The following is a 16,046-nucleotide window of genomic DNA, read 5'->3' on the forward strand; positions in this document are numbered from 1 at the left end:
GGATGACGACGAGAAAAATTAAATTGCGCATACAAGAGCATAAGAGCACAATTAGACGCAATAAGCAGGCTACCCGACTCACCTCGCATTTTCTAGATAAAAAACACAATCCTGATGATTTGAAATGGGTAATCTTGGAGCAACCACATATACCCAGTCATGTCACAGACATCCCACTTTTTCTCCTCAGGAAAGAACAAAGATGGGTCTATAAATTACGCAGTGACACAGAAGGTTTGAACGACGACATCCCGTGGATGCAGTTGTGAGCCTAAACTGAGGGCAACATCCAGTATTTCTTAGCTGATACGTTGTATCATTCAACTGACATTATCGAATATCATATGTCTGTACACATCTGTCATATTATTGTTGCTCCAGATTGTTTGGCTATAGTGTTATATACTGCTGACACATGCCCATGCATTAGACAATCTACCTGGCTTTGTATACCGGTTTGACCGCTTAGTACTGTCTCATTGCGGTCCATATTTATATTCTTCTATTGCATATCAGCCTCACAATCTACATTGGCCGCGCTGGTCTTTGTATACATCGAAACCACATTGTAACATATGTATGTCTTATAAGACTTTGTGGATATGTGATTCTGTCTGTGTGTCTATTCGCGTACATTGGGTCTGTCTTGCTCTGCTCTTTTGGTAGCAGATAACCAATTCAGGCGAGCTCGCAAGATCTATGTTGAACGAAGGATCGATTGTCCTTTGCACTGACATATTGAACTTCGAGGTAGCTGATTAGCATACAAGCTGATTAGCAGACTGCCTTTTTCCAAATGAACTCTGGTTTGGCTGCATTAAACTAATTTCCCAATTGGTCCGCGTCTAACCACTGACGTCATCGTTGCTTCGCTTTGGCTTTAATTCAACCATAGTTCAGAGTCTGTGCGCGAGCCAGTGGCCCTCATCTCAAAGCGAACGAATTACAACACTTCTGTTACGAGTCTTCCATATAGTCCGCTACCTCCTCGGACATAACTACGGGAATGAAGCTCTTTTCACGATTGGTCTACATCTAACCAATCACGGATTCCTCGTTGTAGTCTGCTCCGAGATTTCCCATGTAGCAAACAGCCATTGGCCCGGACAGTGAACCTATCAGAATACTCCGTCTATGAGCTTCCTACAAGGTCCGCTACCTTAACGGACTTAACTTTTGTCGTAATGGCCCTCCATTGGTCTATATTTCACCGCTTCCTACAGCCCGGCTCGGAGGCCTGTACTGCTACCATTGGCTAATACTATGTGCAGACAGCGAGCCAATGGGAACGCTTACATTGATAGTTCCCTCCAAGGTCCGCTACCTATTGATAAAACACCGCTTGTAACTCAGCATTTCACCTCCCCCTCGGCTCAGTTTTCCACCCGAGGCAACGACGGAGAGGTGAGTTATGGCGCTTTACTATGCGGTTTTTTTCTGTCCCTGAGAGAGAACTGTAGGTGCTGAATCTTTCACTTAGTACTAATTATTTATCCAAGCACTAATGGAAAAGCGTCCTGGTTCCCTCATGTAATGGCTAATCGGTTACTTTGACCATCTAGCGAGGTGGCCTAATGGAGTTTCCTAGTCAGACGCTCTCCTTAGCTACTTATATTCTTAATCTAGTTCTGCCATTTGTCTAATAGCATCACTAATGAAATGTTTTTTTTTTGTGACTATAATAGTTGCGCTGAAATTAATTTCAGATCCATGCGCTTATTTACAGTGCGTGGCCTCCTTTCACCCTGAGCAGTTGCCAGGTGAGGTGAGGTTTTTTCTCCCTGCAATTAGGGTGAGTTAAAATCACATTTTTTCATATATTCCACTTGTACAGAGTTGTGAGTTTTATGCTACAGATATGCATAGTTCTAATACTGTTTTACTTTTGTTTCCTACATTTGTATACACAGGAGAAGACACACCATCTTCCTTTTAATCAATTGGAGAGTGGTTGTAAATCACGTCCTATATCACGATAAGTAAGTGTTGCAGTAGCAAATCATAGGTCCTGAAGAAAGCCGCTTTAGGCTGAAACATGTCGACCAACTAACATACATGGTAGATAGCAATTCCTTGCATGCTATCAGCATACTGCTTTTAACAATACCACTTTGATGGTCAGACCCAATAAAGTTTTTTATGTCATCGAAGTAGGTATTTTTAAATCACGAGGATTATTTTCCTTTTCTGTTCTTCTTTTGAGCACTGCAACTTCTGCCCCTTCCGCTCACACACTGTCTTCTGTTGGTTGGATGCTTGATCCCAGGGTCCGCTATTAGGCAACCTCAGACTCTCCCTGAGGAGGAGCCTACAGGACACCTTTCTCCAACACTGAACAACCCACATGACGAAATTCCACTTTTGAGTGGGCTGATGGGTACTTTTTCTACTTTTTCTAGTCTTTTAGACTCTGTATCTTCTCTGTCTCACTTCTCTGTCATGACACTGTCATTTGTTTAGATCAACTGTGTGGTCTGAATATGAATATGGGACACAATCAGGTTCCAGTAGATTTCTGTTTTACAGACTGTTAGTACCTCTCGTGTTTTTTGCTATCAGCCTTCTTCAGCCAGGATAGCTTGACTCAAGTGGAATAGTGAGCACGGGACTCACGTCTGGACATACCCTTCCCACATAGGGTGAACAGCAAAACATAGAAGATGATGGACGGAATGTTGCACAATGTCAAAACATTCGCCCCAGTCACAGATCTGGGCTTAATCCATCGTTATTTTGCTCACCAAGCCACCCCAGTTCAGACATGGCCATATGCAAATCAGTCTTGACCCTGTGCCTCATGGGAACAGTCCAGCCCGAACTGCCAAGCCATGTCTTCCCTGGACCGGAATCAAGCATCCTAGGACTGGTTTCTGGCTATCAGCCATCTTCAGCAAGGATAGCTTGACTCCAGTGGCTTAGTGAGCATGGGACCTACGTCTGGGCATACCGTTCCCACATAAGGTGAACAGCAAAACACACAAGATGATGGACGGAATGTTGCACAATGGCAAAACATTCGCCCCCAGTCACAGATCTGGTTTTAATCTATCATTATTTTGCTCACCAAGCCACCCCAGTTCAGACATGGCCACATGCAAATCAGTGTTGACCCTGTGCCTCATGGGAACAGTCCAGCCCGAACTGCCAAGCCATGTCTTCCCCGGACCGGAATCATGCATCCTAGGACTGGTTTCTGGCTATCACCCGTCTTCAGCCAGGATAGCTTGACTCCAGTGGCTTAGTGAGCACAGGACCCACGTCTGGGCATACCCTTCCCACATAAGGTGAACAGCAAAACACACAAGATGATGGACGGAATGTTGCACAATGGCAAAACATTCGCCCCCAGTCACAGATCTGGGTTTAATCCATCGTTATTTCGCTCACCAAGCAACCCCAGTTCAGACATGGCCATATGCAAATCAGTCTTGACCCTGTGCCTCATGGAAACAGTCCAGCCCGAACTGCCAAGCCATGTCTTCCCTGTACCGGAATCAAGCATCCTAGGACCGGTTTCTGGCTATCAGCCATTTTCAGCCAGGATAGCTTGAATCCAGTGGCTTAGTGAGCACGGGACCCACGTCTGGGAATAGCCTCCCCACATAGGGTGAACAGCAAAACACACAAGATGATGGACGGAATGTTGCACAATGGCAAAACATTCGCCCCCAGTCACAGATCTGGGTTTAATCCATCGTCATTTTGCTCACAAAGCCACCCAAGTTCAGACATGGCAATATGCAAATCAGTCTTGACCCTGTGCCTCATGGGTACAGTCCAGGCCGAACTGCCAAGCCATGTCTTCCCCGCACCGGAATCAAGCATCCTAGGACCGGTTTCTGGCTATCAGCCATCTTCAGCCAGGATAGCTTGACTCCAGTGGCTTAGTGAGCACGGGACCCGCGTCTGGGCATACCCTTCCCACATAGGGTGAACAGCAAAACACACAAGATGATGGACGGAATGTTGCACAATGGCAAAACATTCGCCGCCAGTCACAGATCTGGGTTTAATCCATTGTTATTTTGCTCACCAAGCCACCCCAGTTCAGACATGGCCATATGTAAATCAGTCTTGACCCTGTGCCTCATGGGAACAGTCCAGCCCGAACAGCCAAGCCATGTCTTCCCTGGACCGGAATCAAGAATCCTAGGACCGGCTTCTGGCTATCAGCCATCTTCAGCCAGGATAGCTTGACTCCAGTGGCTTTGTGAGCACGGGACCCACGTCTGGGCATACCCTTCCCACATAGGGTGAACAGCAAAACACACAAGATGATGGACGGAATGTTGCACAATGGCAAAACATTCTCCTCCAGTCACAGATCTGGGTTTAATCCATCGTTATTTTGCTCACCAAGCCACCCCAGTTCAGATATGGCCATATGCAAATCAGTCTTGACCCTGTGCCTCATGGGAACAGTCCAGCCCAAACTGCCAAGCCATGTCTTCCCTGGACCGGAATCAAGCATCCTAGGACAGGTTTCTGGCTATCAGCCGTCTTCAGCCAGATTAGCTTGACTCCAGTGGCTTAGTGAGCACGGGACCCACGTCTGGGCATACACTTCCCACATAGGGTGAACAGCAAAACACACAAGATGATGGTCGGAATGTTGCACAATGGCAAAAGATTCGCCCCCCAGTCACAAATCTGGATTTAATCCATCGTTATTTTGCTCACCAAGCAACCTCAGTTCAGACATGGCCATATGCAAATCAGTCTTGACAGCGTGCCTAATGGGAACAGTCCAGCCCGAACAGCCAAGCCATGTCTTCCCTGGACCGGAATCAAGCATCCTCGGACCGGTTTCTGGCTATCAGCCATCTTCAGCCAGGATAGTTTGACTCCAGTGGCTTAGTGAGCACAGGACCCACGTCTGGGGATACCCTTCTCACATAGGGTGAACAGCAAAACACACAAGATGATGGACGGAATGTTGCACAATGGCAAAATATTCGGCCCCAGTCACAGGTCTGGGTTTAATCCATCGTTATTTTGCTCCCCAAGCCACCCCCGGTTCAGACATGGCCATATGCAAATCAGTCTTGACCCTGTGCCTCATGGGAACAGTCCAGCCCGAACTGCCAAGCCATGTCTTCCCTACACTGGAATCAAGCATCCTAGGACCGGTTTCTGGCTATCAGCCTTCTTCAGCCAGGATAGCTTGACTCAAGTGGAATAGTGAGCACGGGACTCACGTCTGGACATACCCTTCCCACATAGGGTGAACAGCAAAACATAGAAGATGATGGACGGAATGTTGCACAATGTCAAAACATTCGCCCCAGTCACAGATCTGGGTTTAATCCATCGTTATTTTGCTCACCAAGCCACCCCAGTTCAGATATGGCCATATGCAAATCAGTCTTGACCCTGTGCCTCATGGGAACAGTCCAGCCCGAACTGCCAAGCCATGTCTTCCCTGGACCGGAATCAAGCATCCTAGGACTGGTTTCTGGCTATCAGCCATCTTCAGATTTTGGAAAAGGGGGGTGGTGATGGACAGAGTTTCTGAATGATGCAGAATACTCTTACCAAGTCAAGAGATCATGGTTTTAATCCATCACCGTTTTTTAGCTTACTGCACCATCCCAGCTCAGAACCTGGCTATATGCAAACCAAACTACCAAGCCAATTCTTATACTGGGAAGGAAACAAGCTCCCGGGGACCGGTTTCTGGCATCACAGCCTTCTTCGGCCCGGTTTGCTTGAATCCTGATGGTGCAATGAGCAAGGGACTCACGTCTGAGTATACCCTCCCACACATAGTGTGGATAAAACCGATTTTGGAAAAGGGGGGTGGTGATGGACAGAGTTTCTGAATGATGCAGAATACTCTTACCAAGTCAAGAGATCATGGTTTTAATCCATCACCGTTTTTTAGCTCACTGCACCATCCCAGCTCAGAACCTGGCTATATGCAAATTAGTCTGTTCCTGTCCCAGTGCATGATGGGAACAGGGCAAACCAAACTACCAAGCCAATTCTTATACTGGGAAGGAAACAAGCTCCCGGGGACCGGTTTCTGGCATCACAGCCTTCTTCGGCCCGGTTTGCTTGAATCCTGATGGTGCAAAATCGGTTTTATCCACACTATATGTGGGAGGGTATACTCAGACGTGAGTCCCTTGCTCATTGCACCATCAGGATTCAAGCAAGCCGGGCCGAAGAAGGCTGTGATGCCAGAAACCGGTCCCCGGAAGCTTGTTTCCTTCCCAGTATAAGAATTGGCTTGGTAGTTTGGTTTGCCCTGTTCCCATCATGCACTGGGACAGGAACAGACTAATTTGCATATAGCCAGGTTCTGAGCTGGGATGGTGCAGTGAGCTAAAAAACGGTGATGGATTAAAACCATGATCTATTGACTTGGTAAGAGTATTCTGCATCATTCAGAAACTCTGTCCATCACCACCCCCTTTTTGCAAAATCGGTTTTATCCACACTATATGTGGGAGGGTATACTCAGACGTGAGTCCCTTGCTCATTGCACCATCAGGATTCAAGCAAGCCGGGCCGAAGAAGGCTGTGATGCCAGAAACCGGTCCCCGGAAGCTTGTTTCCTTCCCAGTATAAGAATTGGCTTGGTAGTTTGGTTTGCCCTGTTCCCATCATGCACTGGGACAGGAACAGACTAATTTGCATATAGCCAGGTTCTGAGCTGGGATGGTGCAGTGAGCTAAAAAACGGTGATGGATTAAAACCATGATCTATTGACTTGGTAAGAGTATTCTGCATCATTCAGAAACTCTGTCCATCACCACCCCCTTTTTGCAAAATCGGTTTTATCCACACTATATGTGGGAGGGTATACTCAGACGTGAGTCCCTTGCTCATTGCACCATCAGGATTCAAGCAAGCCGGGCCGAAGAAGGCTGTGATGCCAGAAACCGGTCCCCGGAAGCTTGTTTCCTTCCCAGTATAAGAATTGGCTTGGTAGTTTGGTTTGCCCTGTTCCCATCATGCACTGGGACAGGAACAGACTAATTTGCATATAGCCAGGTTCTGAGCTGGGATGGTGCAGTGAGCTAAAAAACGGTGATGGATTAAAACCATGATCTATTGACTTGGTAAGAGTATTCTGCATCATTCAGAAACTCTGTCCATCACCACCCCCTTTTTGCAAAATCGGTTTTATCCACACTATATGTGGGAGGGTATACTCAGACGTGAGTCCCTTGCTCATTGCACCATCAGGATTCAAGCAAGCCGGGCCGAAGAAGGCTGTGATGCCAGAAACCGGTCCCCGGAAGCTTGTTTCCTTCCCAGTATAAGAATTGGCTTGGTAGTTTGGTTTGCCCTGTTCCCATCATGCACTGGGACAGGAACAGACTAATTTGCATATAGCCAGGTTCTGAGCTGGGATGGTGCAGTGAGCTAAAAAACGGTGATGGATTAAAACCATGATCTATTGACTTGGTAAGAGTATTCTGCATCATTCAGAAACTCTGTCCATCACCACCCCCTTTTTGCAAAATCGGTTTTATCCACACTATATGTGGGAGGGTATACTCAGACGTGAGTCCCTTGCTCATTGCACCATCAGGATTCAAGCAAGCCGGGCCGAAGAAGGCTGTGATGCCAGAAACCGGTCCCCGGAAGCTTGTTTCCTTCCCAGTATAAGAATTGGCTTGGTAGTTTGGTTTGCCCTGTTCCCATCATGCACTGGGACAGGAACAGACTAATTTGCATATAGCCAGGTTCTGAGCTGGGATGGTGCAGTGAGCTAAAAAACGGTGATGGATTAAAACCATGATCTATTGACTTGGTAAGAGTATTCTGCATCATTCAGAAACTCTGTCCATCACCACCCCCTTTTTGCAAAATCTATCAGCCATCTTCAGCCAGGATAGCTTGACTCCAGTGGCTTAGTGAGCATGGGACCCACGTCTGGGCATACCGTTCCCACATAAGGTGAACAGCAAAACACACAAGATGATGGACGGAATGTTGCACAATGGCAAAACATTCGCCCCCAGTCACAGATCTGGTTTTAATCTATCGTTATTTTGCTCACCAAGCCACACCAGTTCAGACATGGCCACATGCAAATCAGTGTTGACCCTGTGCCTCATGGGAACAGTCCAGCCCGAACTGCCAAGCCATGTCTTCCCTGTACCGGAATCAAGCATCCTAGGACCGGTTTCAGGCTATCAGCCATTTTCAGCAAGGATAGCTTGAATCCAGTGGCTTAGTGAGCACGGGACCCACGTCTGGGAATAGCCTCCCCACATAGGGTGAACAGCAAAACACACAAGATGATGGACGTAATGTTGCACAATGGCAAAACATTCGCCCCCAGTCACAGATCTGGGTTTAATCCATCGTCATTTTGCTCACAAAGCCACCCAAGTTCAGACATGGCCATATGCAAATCAGTCTTGACCCTGTGCCTCATGGGTACAGTCCAGGCCGAACTGCCAAGCCATGTCTTCCCTGCACCGGAATCAAGCATCCTAGGACCGGTTTCTGGCTATCAGCCATCTTCAGCCAGGATAGCTTGACTCCAGTGGCTTAGTGAGCACGGGACCCGCGTCTGGGCATACCCTTCCCACATAGGGTGAACAGCAAAACACACAAGATGATGGACGGAATGTTGCACAATGGCAAAACATTCGCCGCCAGTCACAGATCTGGGTTTAATCCATTGTTATTTTGCTCACCAAGCCACCCCAGTTCAGACATGGCCATATGCAAATCAGTCTTGACCCTGTGCCTCATGGGAACAGTCCAAGCCATGTCTTCCCTGGACCGGAATCAAGCATCCTAGGACCGGTTTCTGGCTATCAGCAGTCTTCAGCCAAGATAGCTTGACTCCAGTGGCTTAGTGAGCACGGGACCCGCGTCTGGGCATACCCTTCCCACATAGGGTGAAAAGCAAAACACACAAGATGATGGACGGAATGTTGCACAATGGCAAAACATTCGGCCCCAGTCAAAGGTCTGGTTTTAATCCATTGAAATTTTGCTCACCAAGCCACCCCAGTTCAGACATGGCCATATGCAAATCAGTCTTGACCCTGTGCGTCATGGGAGCAGTCCAGCCCGAACAGCCAAGCCATGTCTTCCCTGGACCGGAATCAAGCATCCTAGGACTGGTTTCTGGCTATCAGCCATCTTCAGCCAGGATAGCTTGACTCCAGTGGCTTAGTGAGCATGGGACCCACGTCTGGGCATACCGTTCCCACATAAGGTGAACAGCAAAACACACAAGATGATGGCCGGAATGTTGCACAATGGCAAAACATTCGCCCCCAGTCACAGATCTGGTTTTAATCTATCGTTATTTTGCTCACCAAGCCACCCCAGTTCAGACATGGCCACATGCAAATCAGTGTTGACCCTGTGCCTCATGGGAACAGTCCAGCCCGAACTGCCAAGCCATGTCTTCCCCGGACCGGAATCATGCATCCTAGGACTGGTTTCTGGCTATCACCCGTCTTCAGCCAGGATAGCTTGACTCCAGTGGCTTAGTGAGCACAGGACCCACGTCTGGGCATACCCTTCCCACATAAGGTGAACAGCAAAACACACAAGATGATGGACGGAATGTTGCACAATGGCAAAACATTCGCCCCCAGTCACAGATCTGGGTTTAATCCATCGTTATTTCGCTCACCAAGCAACCCCAGTTCAGACATGGCCATATGCAAATCAGTCTTGACCCTGTGCCTCATGGAAACAGTCCAGCCCGAACTGCCAAGCCATGTCTTCCCTGTACCGGAATCAAGCATCCTAGGACCGGTTTCTGGCTATCAGACATTTTCAGCCAGGATAGCTTGAATCCAGTGGCTTAGTGAGCACGGGACCCACGTCTGGGAATAGCCTCCCCACATAGGGTGAACAGCAAAACACACAAGATGATGGACGGAATGTTGCACAATGGCAAAACATTCGCCCCCAGTCACAGATCTGGGTTTAATCCATCGTCATTTTGCTCACAAAGCCACCCAAGTTCAGACATGGCAATATGCAAATCAGTCTTGACCCTGTGCCTCATGGGAACAGTCCAGGCCGAACTGCCAAGCCATGTCTTCCCCGCACCGGAATCAAGCATCCTAGGACCGGTTTCTGGCTATCAGCCATCTTCAGCCAGGATAGCTTGACTCCAGTGGCTTAGTGAGCACGGGACCCGCGTCTGGGCATATCCTTCCCACATAGGGTGAACAGCAAAACACACAAGATGATGGACGGAATGTTGCACAATGGCAAAACATTCGCCGCCAGTCACAGATCTGGGTTTAATCCATTGTTATTTTGCTCACCAAGCCACCCCAGTTCAGACATGGCCATATGTAAATCAGTCTTGACCCTGTGCCTCATGGGAACAGTCCAGCCCGAACAGCCAAGCCATGTCTTCCCTGGACCGGAATCAAGAATCCTAGGACCGGCTTCTGGCTATCAGCCATCTTCAGCCAGGATAGCTTGACTCCAGTGGCTTTGTGAGCACGGGACCCACGTCTGGGCATACCCTTCCCACATAGGGTGAACAGCAAAACACACAAGATGATGGACGGAATGTTGCACAATGGCAAAACATTCTCCTCCAGTCACAGATCTGGGTTTAATCCATCGTTATTTTGCTCACCAAGCCACCCCAGTTCAGATATGGCCATATGCAAATCAGTCTTGACCCTGTGCCTCATGGGAACAGTCCAGCCCAAACTGCCAAGCCATGTCTTCCCTGGACCGGAATCAAGCATCCTAGGACAGGTTTCTGGCTATCAGCCGTCTTCAGCCAGATTAGCTTGACTCCAGTGGCTTAGTGAGCACGGGACCCACGTCTGGGCATACACTTCCCACATAGGGTGAACAGCAAAACACACAAGATGATGGACGGAATGTTGCACAATGGCAAAATATTCGGCCCCAGTCACAGGTCTGGGTTTAATCCATCGTTATTTTGCTCCCCAAGCCACCCCAGTTCAGACATGGCCATATGCAAATCAGTCTTGACCCTGTGCCTCATGGGAACAGTCCAGCCCGAACTGCCAAGCCATGTCTTCCCTACACTGGAATCAAGCATCCTAGGACCGGTTTCTGGCTATCAGCCTTCTTCAGCCAGGATAGCTTGACTCAAGTGGAATAGTGAGCACGGGACTCACGTCTGGACATACCCTTCCCACATAGGGTGAACAGCAAAACATAGAAGATGATGGACGGAATGTTGCACAATGTCAAAACATTCGCCCCAGTCACAGATCTGGGTTTAATCCATCGTTATTTTGCTCACCAAGCCACCCCAGTTCAGATATGGCCATATGCAAATCAGTCTTGACCCTGTGCCTCATGGGAACAGTCCAGCCCGAACTGCCAAGCCATGTCTTCCCTGGACCGGAATCAAGCATCCTAGGACTGGTTTCTGGCTATCAGCCATCTTCAGCCAGGATAGCTTGACTCCAGTGGCTTAGTGAGCATGGGACCCACGTCTGGGCATACCGTTCCCACATAAGGTGAACAGCAAAACACACAAGATGATGGACGGAATGTTGCACAATGGCAAAACATTCGCCCCCAGTCACAGATCTGGTTTTAATCTATCGTTATTTTGCTCACCAAGCCACACCAGTTCAGACATGGCCACATGCAAATCAGTGTTGACCCTGTGCCTCATGGGAACAGTCCAGCCCGAACTGCCAAGCCAAGTCTTCCCTGTACCGGAATCAAGCATCCTAGGACCGGTTTCAGGCTATCAGCCATTTTCAGCAAGGATAGCTTGAATCCAGTGGCTTAGTGAGCACGGGACCCACGTCTGGGAATAGCCTCCCCACATAGGGTGAACAGCAAAACACACAAGATGATGGACGGAATGTTGCACAATGGCAAAACATTCGCCCCCAGTCACAGATCTGGGTTTAATCCATCGTCATTTTGCTCACAAAGCCACCCAAGTTCAGACATGGCCATATGCAAATCAGTCTTGACCCTGTGCCTCATGGGAACAGTCCAGGCCGAACTGCCAAGCCATGTCTTCCCTGCACCGGAATCAAGCATCCTAGGACCGGTTTCTGGCTATCAGCCATCTTCAGCCAGGATAGCTTGACTCCAGTGGCTTAGTGAGCACGGGACCCGCGTCTGGGCATACCCTTCCCACATAGGGTGAACAGCAAAACACACAAGATGATGGACGGAATGTTGCACAATGGCAAAACATTCGCCGCCAGTCACAGATCTGGGTTTAATCCATTGTTATTTTGCTCACCAAGCCACCCCAGTTCAGACATGGCCATATGCAAATCAGTCTTGACCCTGTGCCTCATGGGAACAGTCCAAGCCATGTCTTCCCTGGACCGGAATCAAGCATCCTAGGACCGGTTTCTGGCTATCAGCAGTCTTCAGCCAAGATAGCTTGACTCCAGTGGCTTAGTGAGCACGGGACCCGCGTCTGGGCATACCCTTCCCACATAGGGTGAAAAGCAAAACACACAAGATGATGGACGGAATGTTGCACAATGGCAAATCATTCGGCCCCAGTCAAAGGTCTGGTTTTAATCCATTGAAATTTTGCTCACCAAGCCACCCCAGTTCAGACATGGCCATATGCAAATCAGTCTTGACCCTGTGCGTCATGGGAGCAGTCCAGCCCGAACAGCCAAGCCATGTCTTCCCTGGACCGGAATCAAGCATCCTAGGACCGGTTTCTGGCTGTCAGCCATCTTCACCCAGGATAGCTTGACTCCAGTGGCTTAGTGAGCACGGGACCCACGTCTGGGCATACCCTTCCCACATAGGGTGAACAGCAATACACACAAGATGATGGACGGAATGTTGCACAATGGTAAAACATTCGCCCCCAGTCACAGATCTGGGTTGAATCCATTGTTATTTTGCTCACCAAGCCACCCCAGTTCAGACATGACCATATGCAAATCAGTCTTGACCCTGTGCCTCATGGGAACAGTCCAAGCCATGTCTTCCCTGGACCAGAATCAAGCATCCTAGGACCGGTTTCTGGCTATCAGCAGTCTTCAGCCAGGATAGCTTGACTCCAGTGGCTTAGTGAGCACGGGACCCACGTCTGGGCATACCCTTCCCACATAGGGTGAACAGCAAAACACACAAGATGATGGACGGAATGTTGCACAATGGCAAAATATTCGGCCCCAGTCAGAGGTCTGGGTTTAATCCATCGTTATTTTGCTCACCAAGCCACCCCAGTTCAGACATGGCCATATGCAAATCAGTCTTGACCCTGTGCCTCATGGGAACAGTCCAGCCCGAACTGCCAAGCCATGTCTTCCCTGGACCGGAATCAAGCATCCTAGGACCGGTTTCTGGCTATCAGCCATCTTTAGCCAGGATAGCTTGACTCCAGTGGCTTAGTGAGCATGGGACCCATGTCTGGGCATACCCTTCCCACAAAGGGTGAACAGCAAAATACACGGGGGGCGTGGCCTGGAGCTGTTGATGGTGGACGTGTAGTTTGCCAGCTCCGTCCTGTGCCCTGAACACCAGCTGATTATCCTGTGATCCCCTGCCTGCAACCCACCTGATTACTGCCCAGGTTGTCTCCAGGGAGAAGCGGCGTGTAACGGTGCCTCGTTACCCCGCCAGGCCCACTCCTGTGGGAAGCTCTGCCGACGGACCCTGTTGCGGCCTTCAGATCGAGGTGAAGCCCCGGCCTCGAGTGACTGGTCTGACCGGCCTGCCCCCATCCTTCTTCGTGGTCCGATCGGGACCCGGGATCGGCCTGCTGCCGCTTCACGGGCCCGTGCCACAGGGTGCGGTACCCCCGCTGAGGCTCCATTGCCCCCCCCCCCCTCCCCCCTCAGCCGCTGCAACACGGACTGCCTACGCTGCTGCGCAGCCCCTCCGAGGCGCAGGAGCGCTTCCACGCTGTCCACCAGCCGCCCAGGTATTCAGCGGGGCTCCGGCGTCACCACCACCGGGTTAAAATACTAAGACCGGGCGGAGAACGCGGCGCAGCCGGCGCCGCAGGCTACCATTGTCCCACATAGGACATCAGCGCTGCGGAGCGGTTCTGGCTGGATTTGAGGTGAATACTGGCGCCATCTTGTCGCCGCTTGGGAGCTGAGTGGAGACCCTCGGACCTTGGCAGTCTTGCCCCCATTGACCACGGCTCCGCCAATCAGAGGATCAGAGCCGTTCTGCGGGGCGACAGATATTGGCACCCAACAGACCACGGGCGTGTGGGCCTGTACAGGGGTGGTGTGCCTCGCGCTTTGACGCCTTCTCACAGCGCTATAGGCCGGACCTGACTGCGCTATCGGAAGCCACGATACCCTTGCTTTGTAGCAGTCTGGTTCCCGTCACCATTGCCTCCCCCACCGCCGCGGCGGACCTCGCCAAGACACCAGTGGCGCACCGGCCCACCCTGCATTGACGCCTCGTCTAGGTCTGCTACATTGCCTCGCCAGCCCTGAGATCTACGCTACATCTGCCTCTCCACAGCACATAGTGGTCGAGCCATAACCACTGCCATATACACAGAGTGACCACGGTGAGAGGCTGCCTCTACTACAGCGACACCCTGCTAACAAGATCTATGGGCAGGCCGAGGGGCAAACCTCAGGACCAGGGCGCCCGAATGGATGTGCAGTCCACGGGGTCGGAGGACCCCCTAGCCTCCTCCAATATGGACATCATCCCACCGACCGGTAAGGGCTCACAAGACGCCAAGCTAGACCTGATACTGAATGAAATACGCGCGACGCGCGAAGCACTAGAATCGCGCATAGACAATATGGCGACTGGCCTATCCTTACTTAAGGCGGACCACAATAAATTGGCGGATCGAGTGGCGGAGCAGAAATTAGCGCTGGACGACATTATCCCGCAACAAACGGAACACTCCACGAAACTTGAAAACGTGGAGAAGCAACTGAAGCAGCTGTGGGGAAGAGTGGACGAGGCGGAAGGACGGGCCCGCCGCAACAACGTCCGCATCCTGGGCATTCCGGAGAGAAGCGAGGGGAGAGACCCCACACAGTTTGTGGAGGATTGGCTAAGGAAGCTAGTGTGCCAGAGGGATCTCACTGCTCTCTACAGTGTGGAGAGGGCGCACAGGATGCCATCACGGCCCCCACTAGCTGGGGCGCCGCCGCGCCCACTGATCGCTCGTCTCCTCCATTTCAAAGATCGTGACACTATCCTTCGGGCGGCGAGGGAGGAAGCGCCGATACGCTTCGAAGACAAGACCATCTCGGTCTACCCTGATTTCACACCCACTGTACAGCGAGCCAGGTCCACCTTCATGGGGGTGAAACGCAGGCTGCAGGACAGGAACATGAAATATGCCCTTTTGTTCCCTGCTCGGCTAAAAATCCTGCATAACAACAAGTCCCACTTCTTTGACTCGCCTGAGGAAGCGTCTGAATGGATGGAGGTCGCCCTGACTCCGCCGACTTCACAGGACCAGTTCACAGACCATCACGGCAACGCCCGGAGGGGCTCACCGGAACGACGAAACGACGCTCACAGCCCTGGACGACACTCATCTCATGGAGCAACAGGAGCGGCGCATACCCTTGGACAACAGGCGACGGACCCCACGTCATCTTCCACGCATCGGCGTCTCACTGAGGCGGCCCTGGCCGCCCACGACGCGGAGGCATCCGGAGACAGACTCACCGTTACCACTGACACTCATACTGAAGTGTCTGGTTCAATTGACAGCCTACAACTCTTTCCGAAGGTCACGGCACAGATGGCGGCGGAGTTCTGAGCCACGACACAATTACTTCCCTTCAAGTGGTAACGTATGCCAAATCCCTTCCCTCATATAGGGTGGGTTGAGTGTGCAGGGATCCACCATATTGTGGGCTTTCACGCCCACGCAGACAGTTCAGTGCCAACCGTCGGAGGTCAACCACCCCCCGGTATGCACACGTACTTGACTGTGTTGTGCCCAAGTTGGACACCTTGGTTTGGCTCCTGGGTACGTTGGCTCAGGGACCTTTTTGTTTGGGGGTTTGTTGTTTGCGAGACACTCTTCTATTTCAGCACAGCAGAATGTGTGGGGTCACCCAGTTGTTGCACATTGACACACTACACAGATGGGAATGGGACCTCTTAATAATTTCCACTTG

The sequence above is a fragment of the Lissotriton helveticus genome, chromosome 12, assembly GCF_964261635.1.
Source record: "Lissotriton helveticus chromosome 12, aLisHel1.1, whole genome shotgun sequence".
NCBI classification, from domain to species: domain Eukaryota; kingdom Metazoa; phylum Chordata; class Amphibia; order Caudata; family Salamandridae; genus Lissotriton; species Lissotriton helveticus.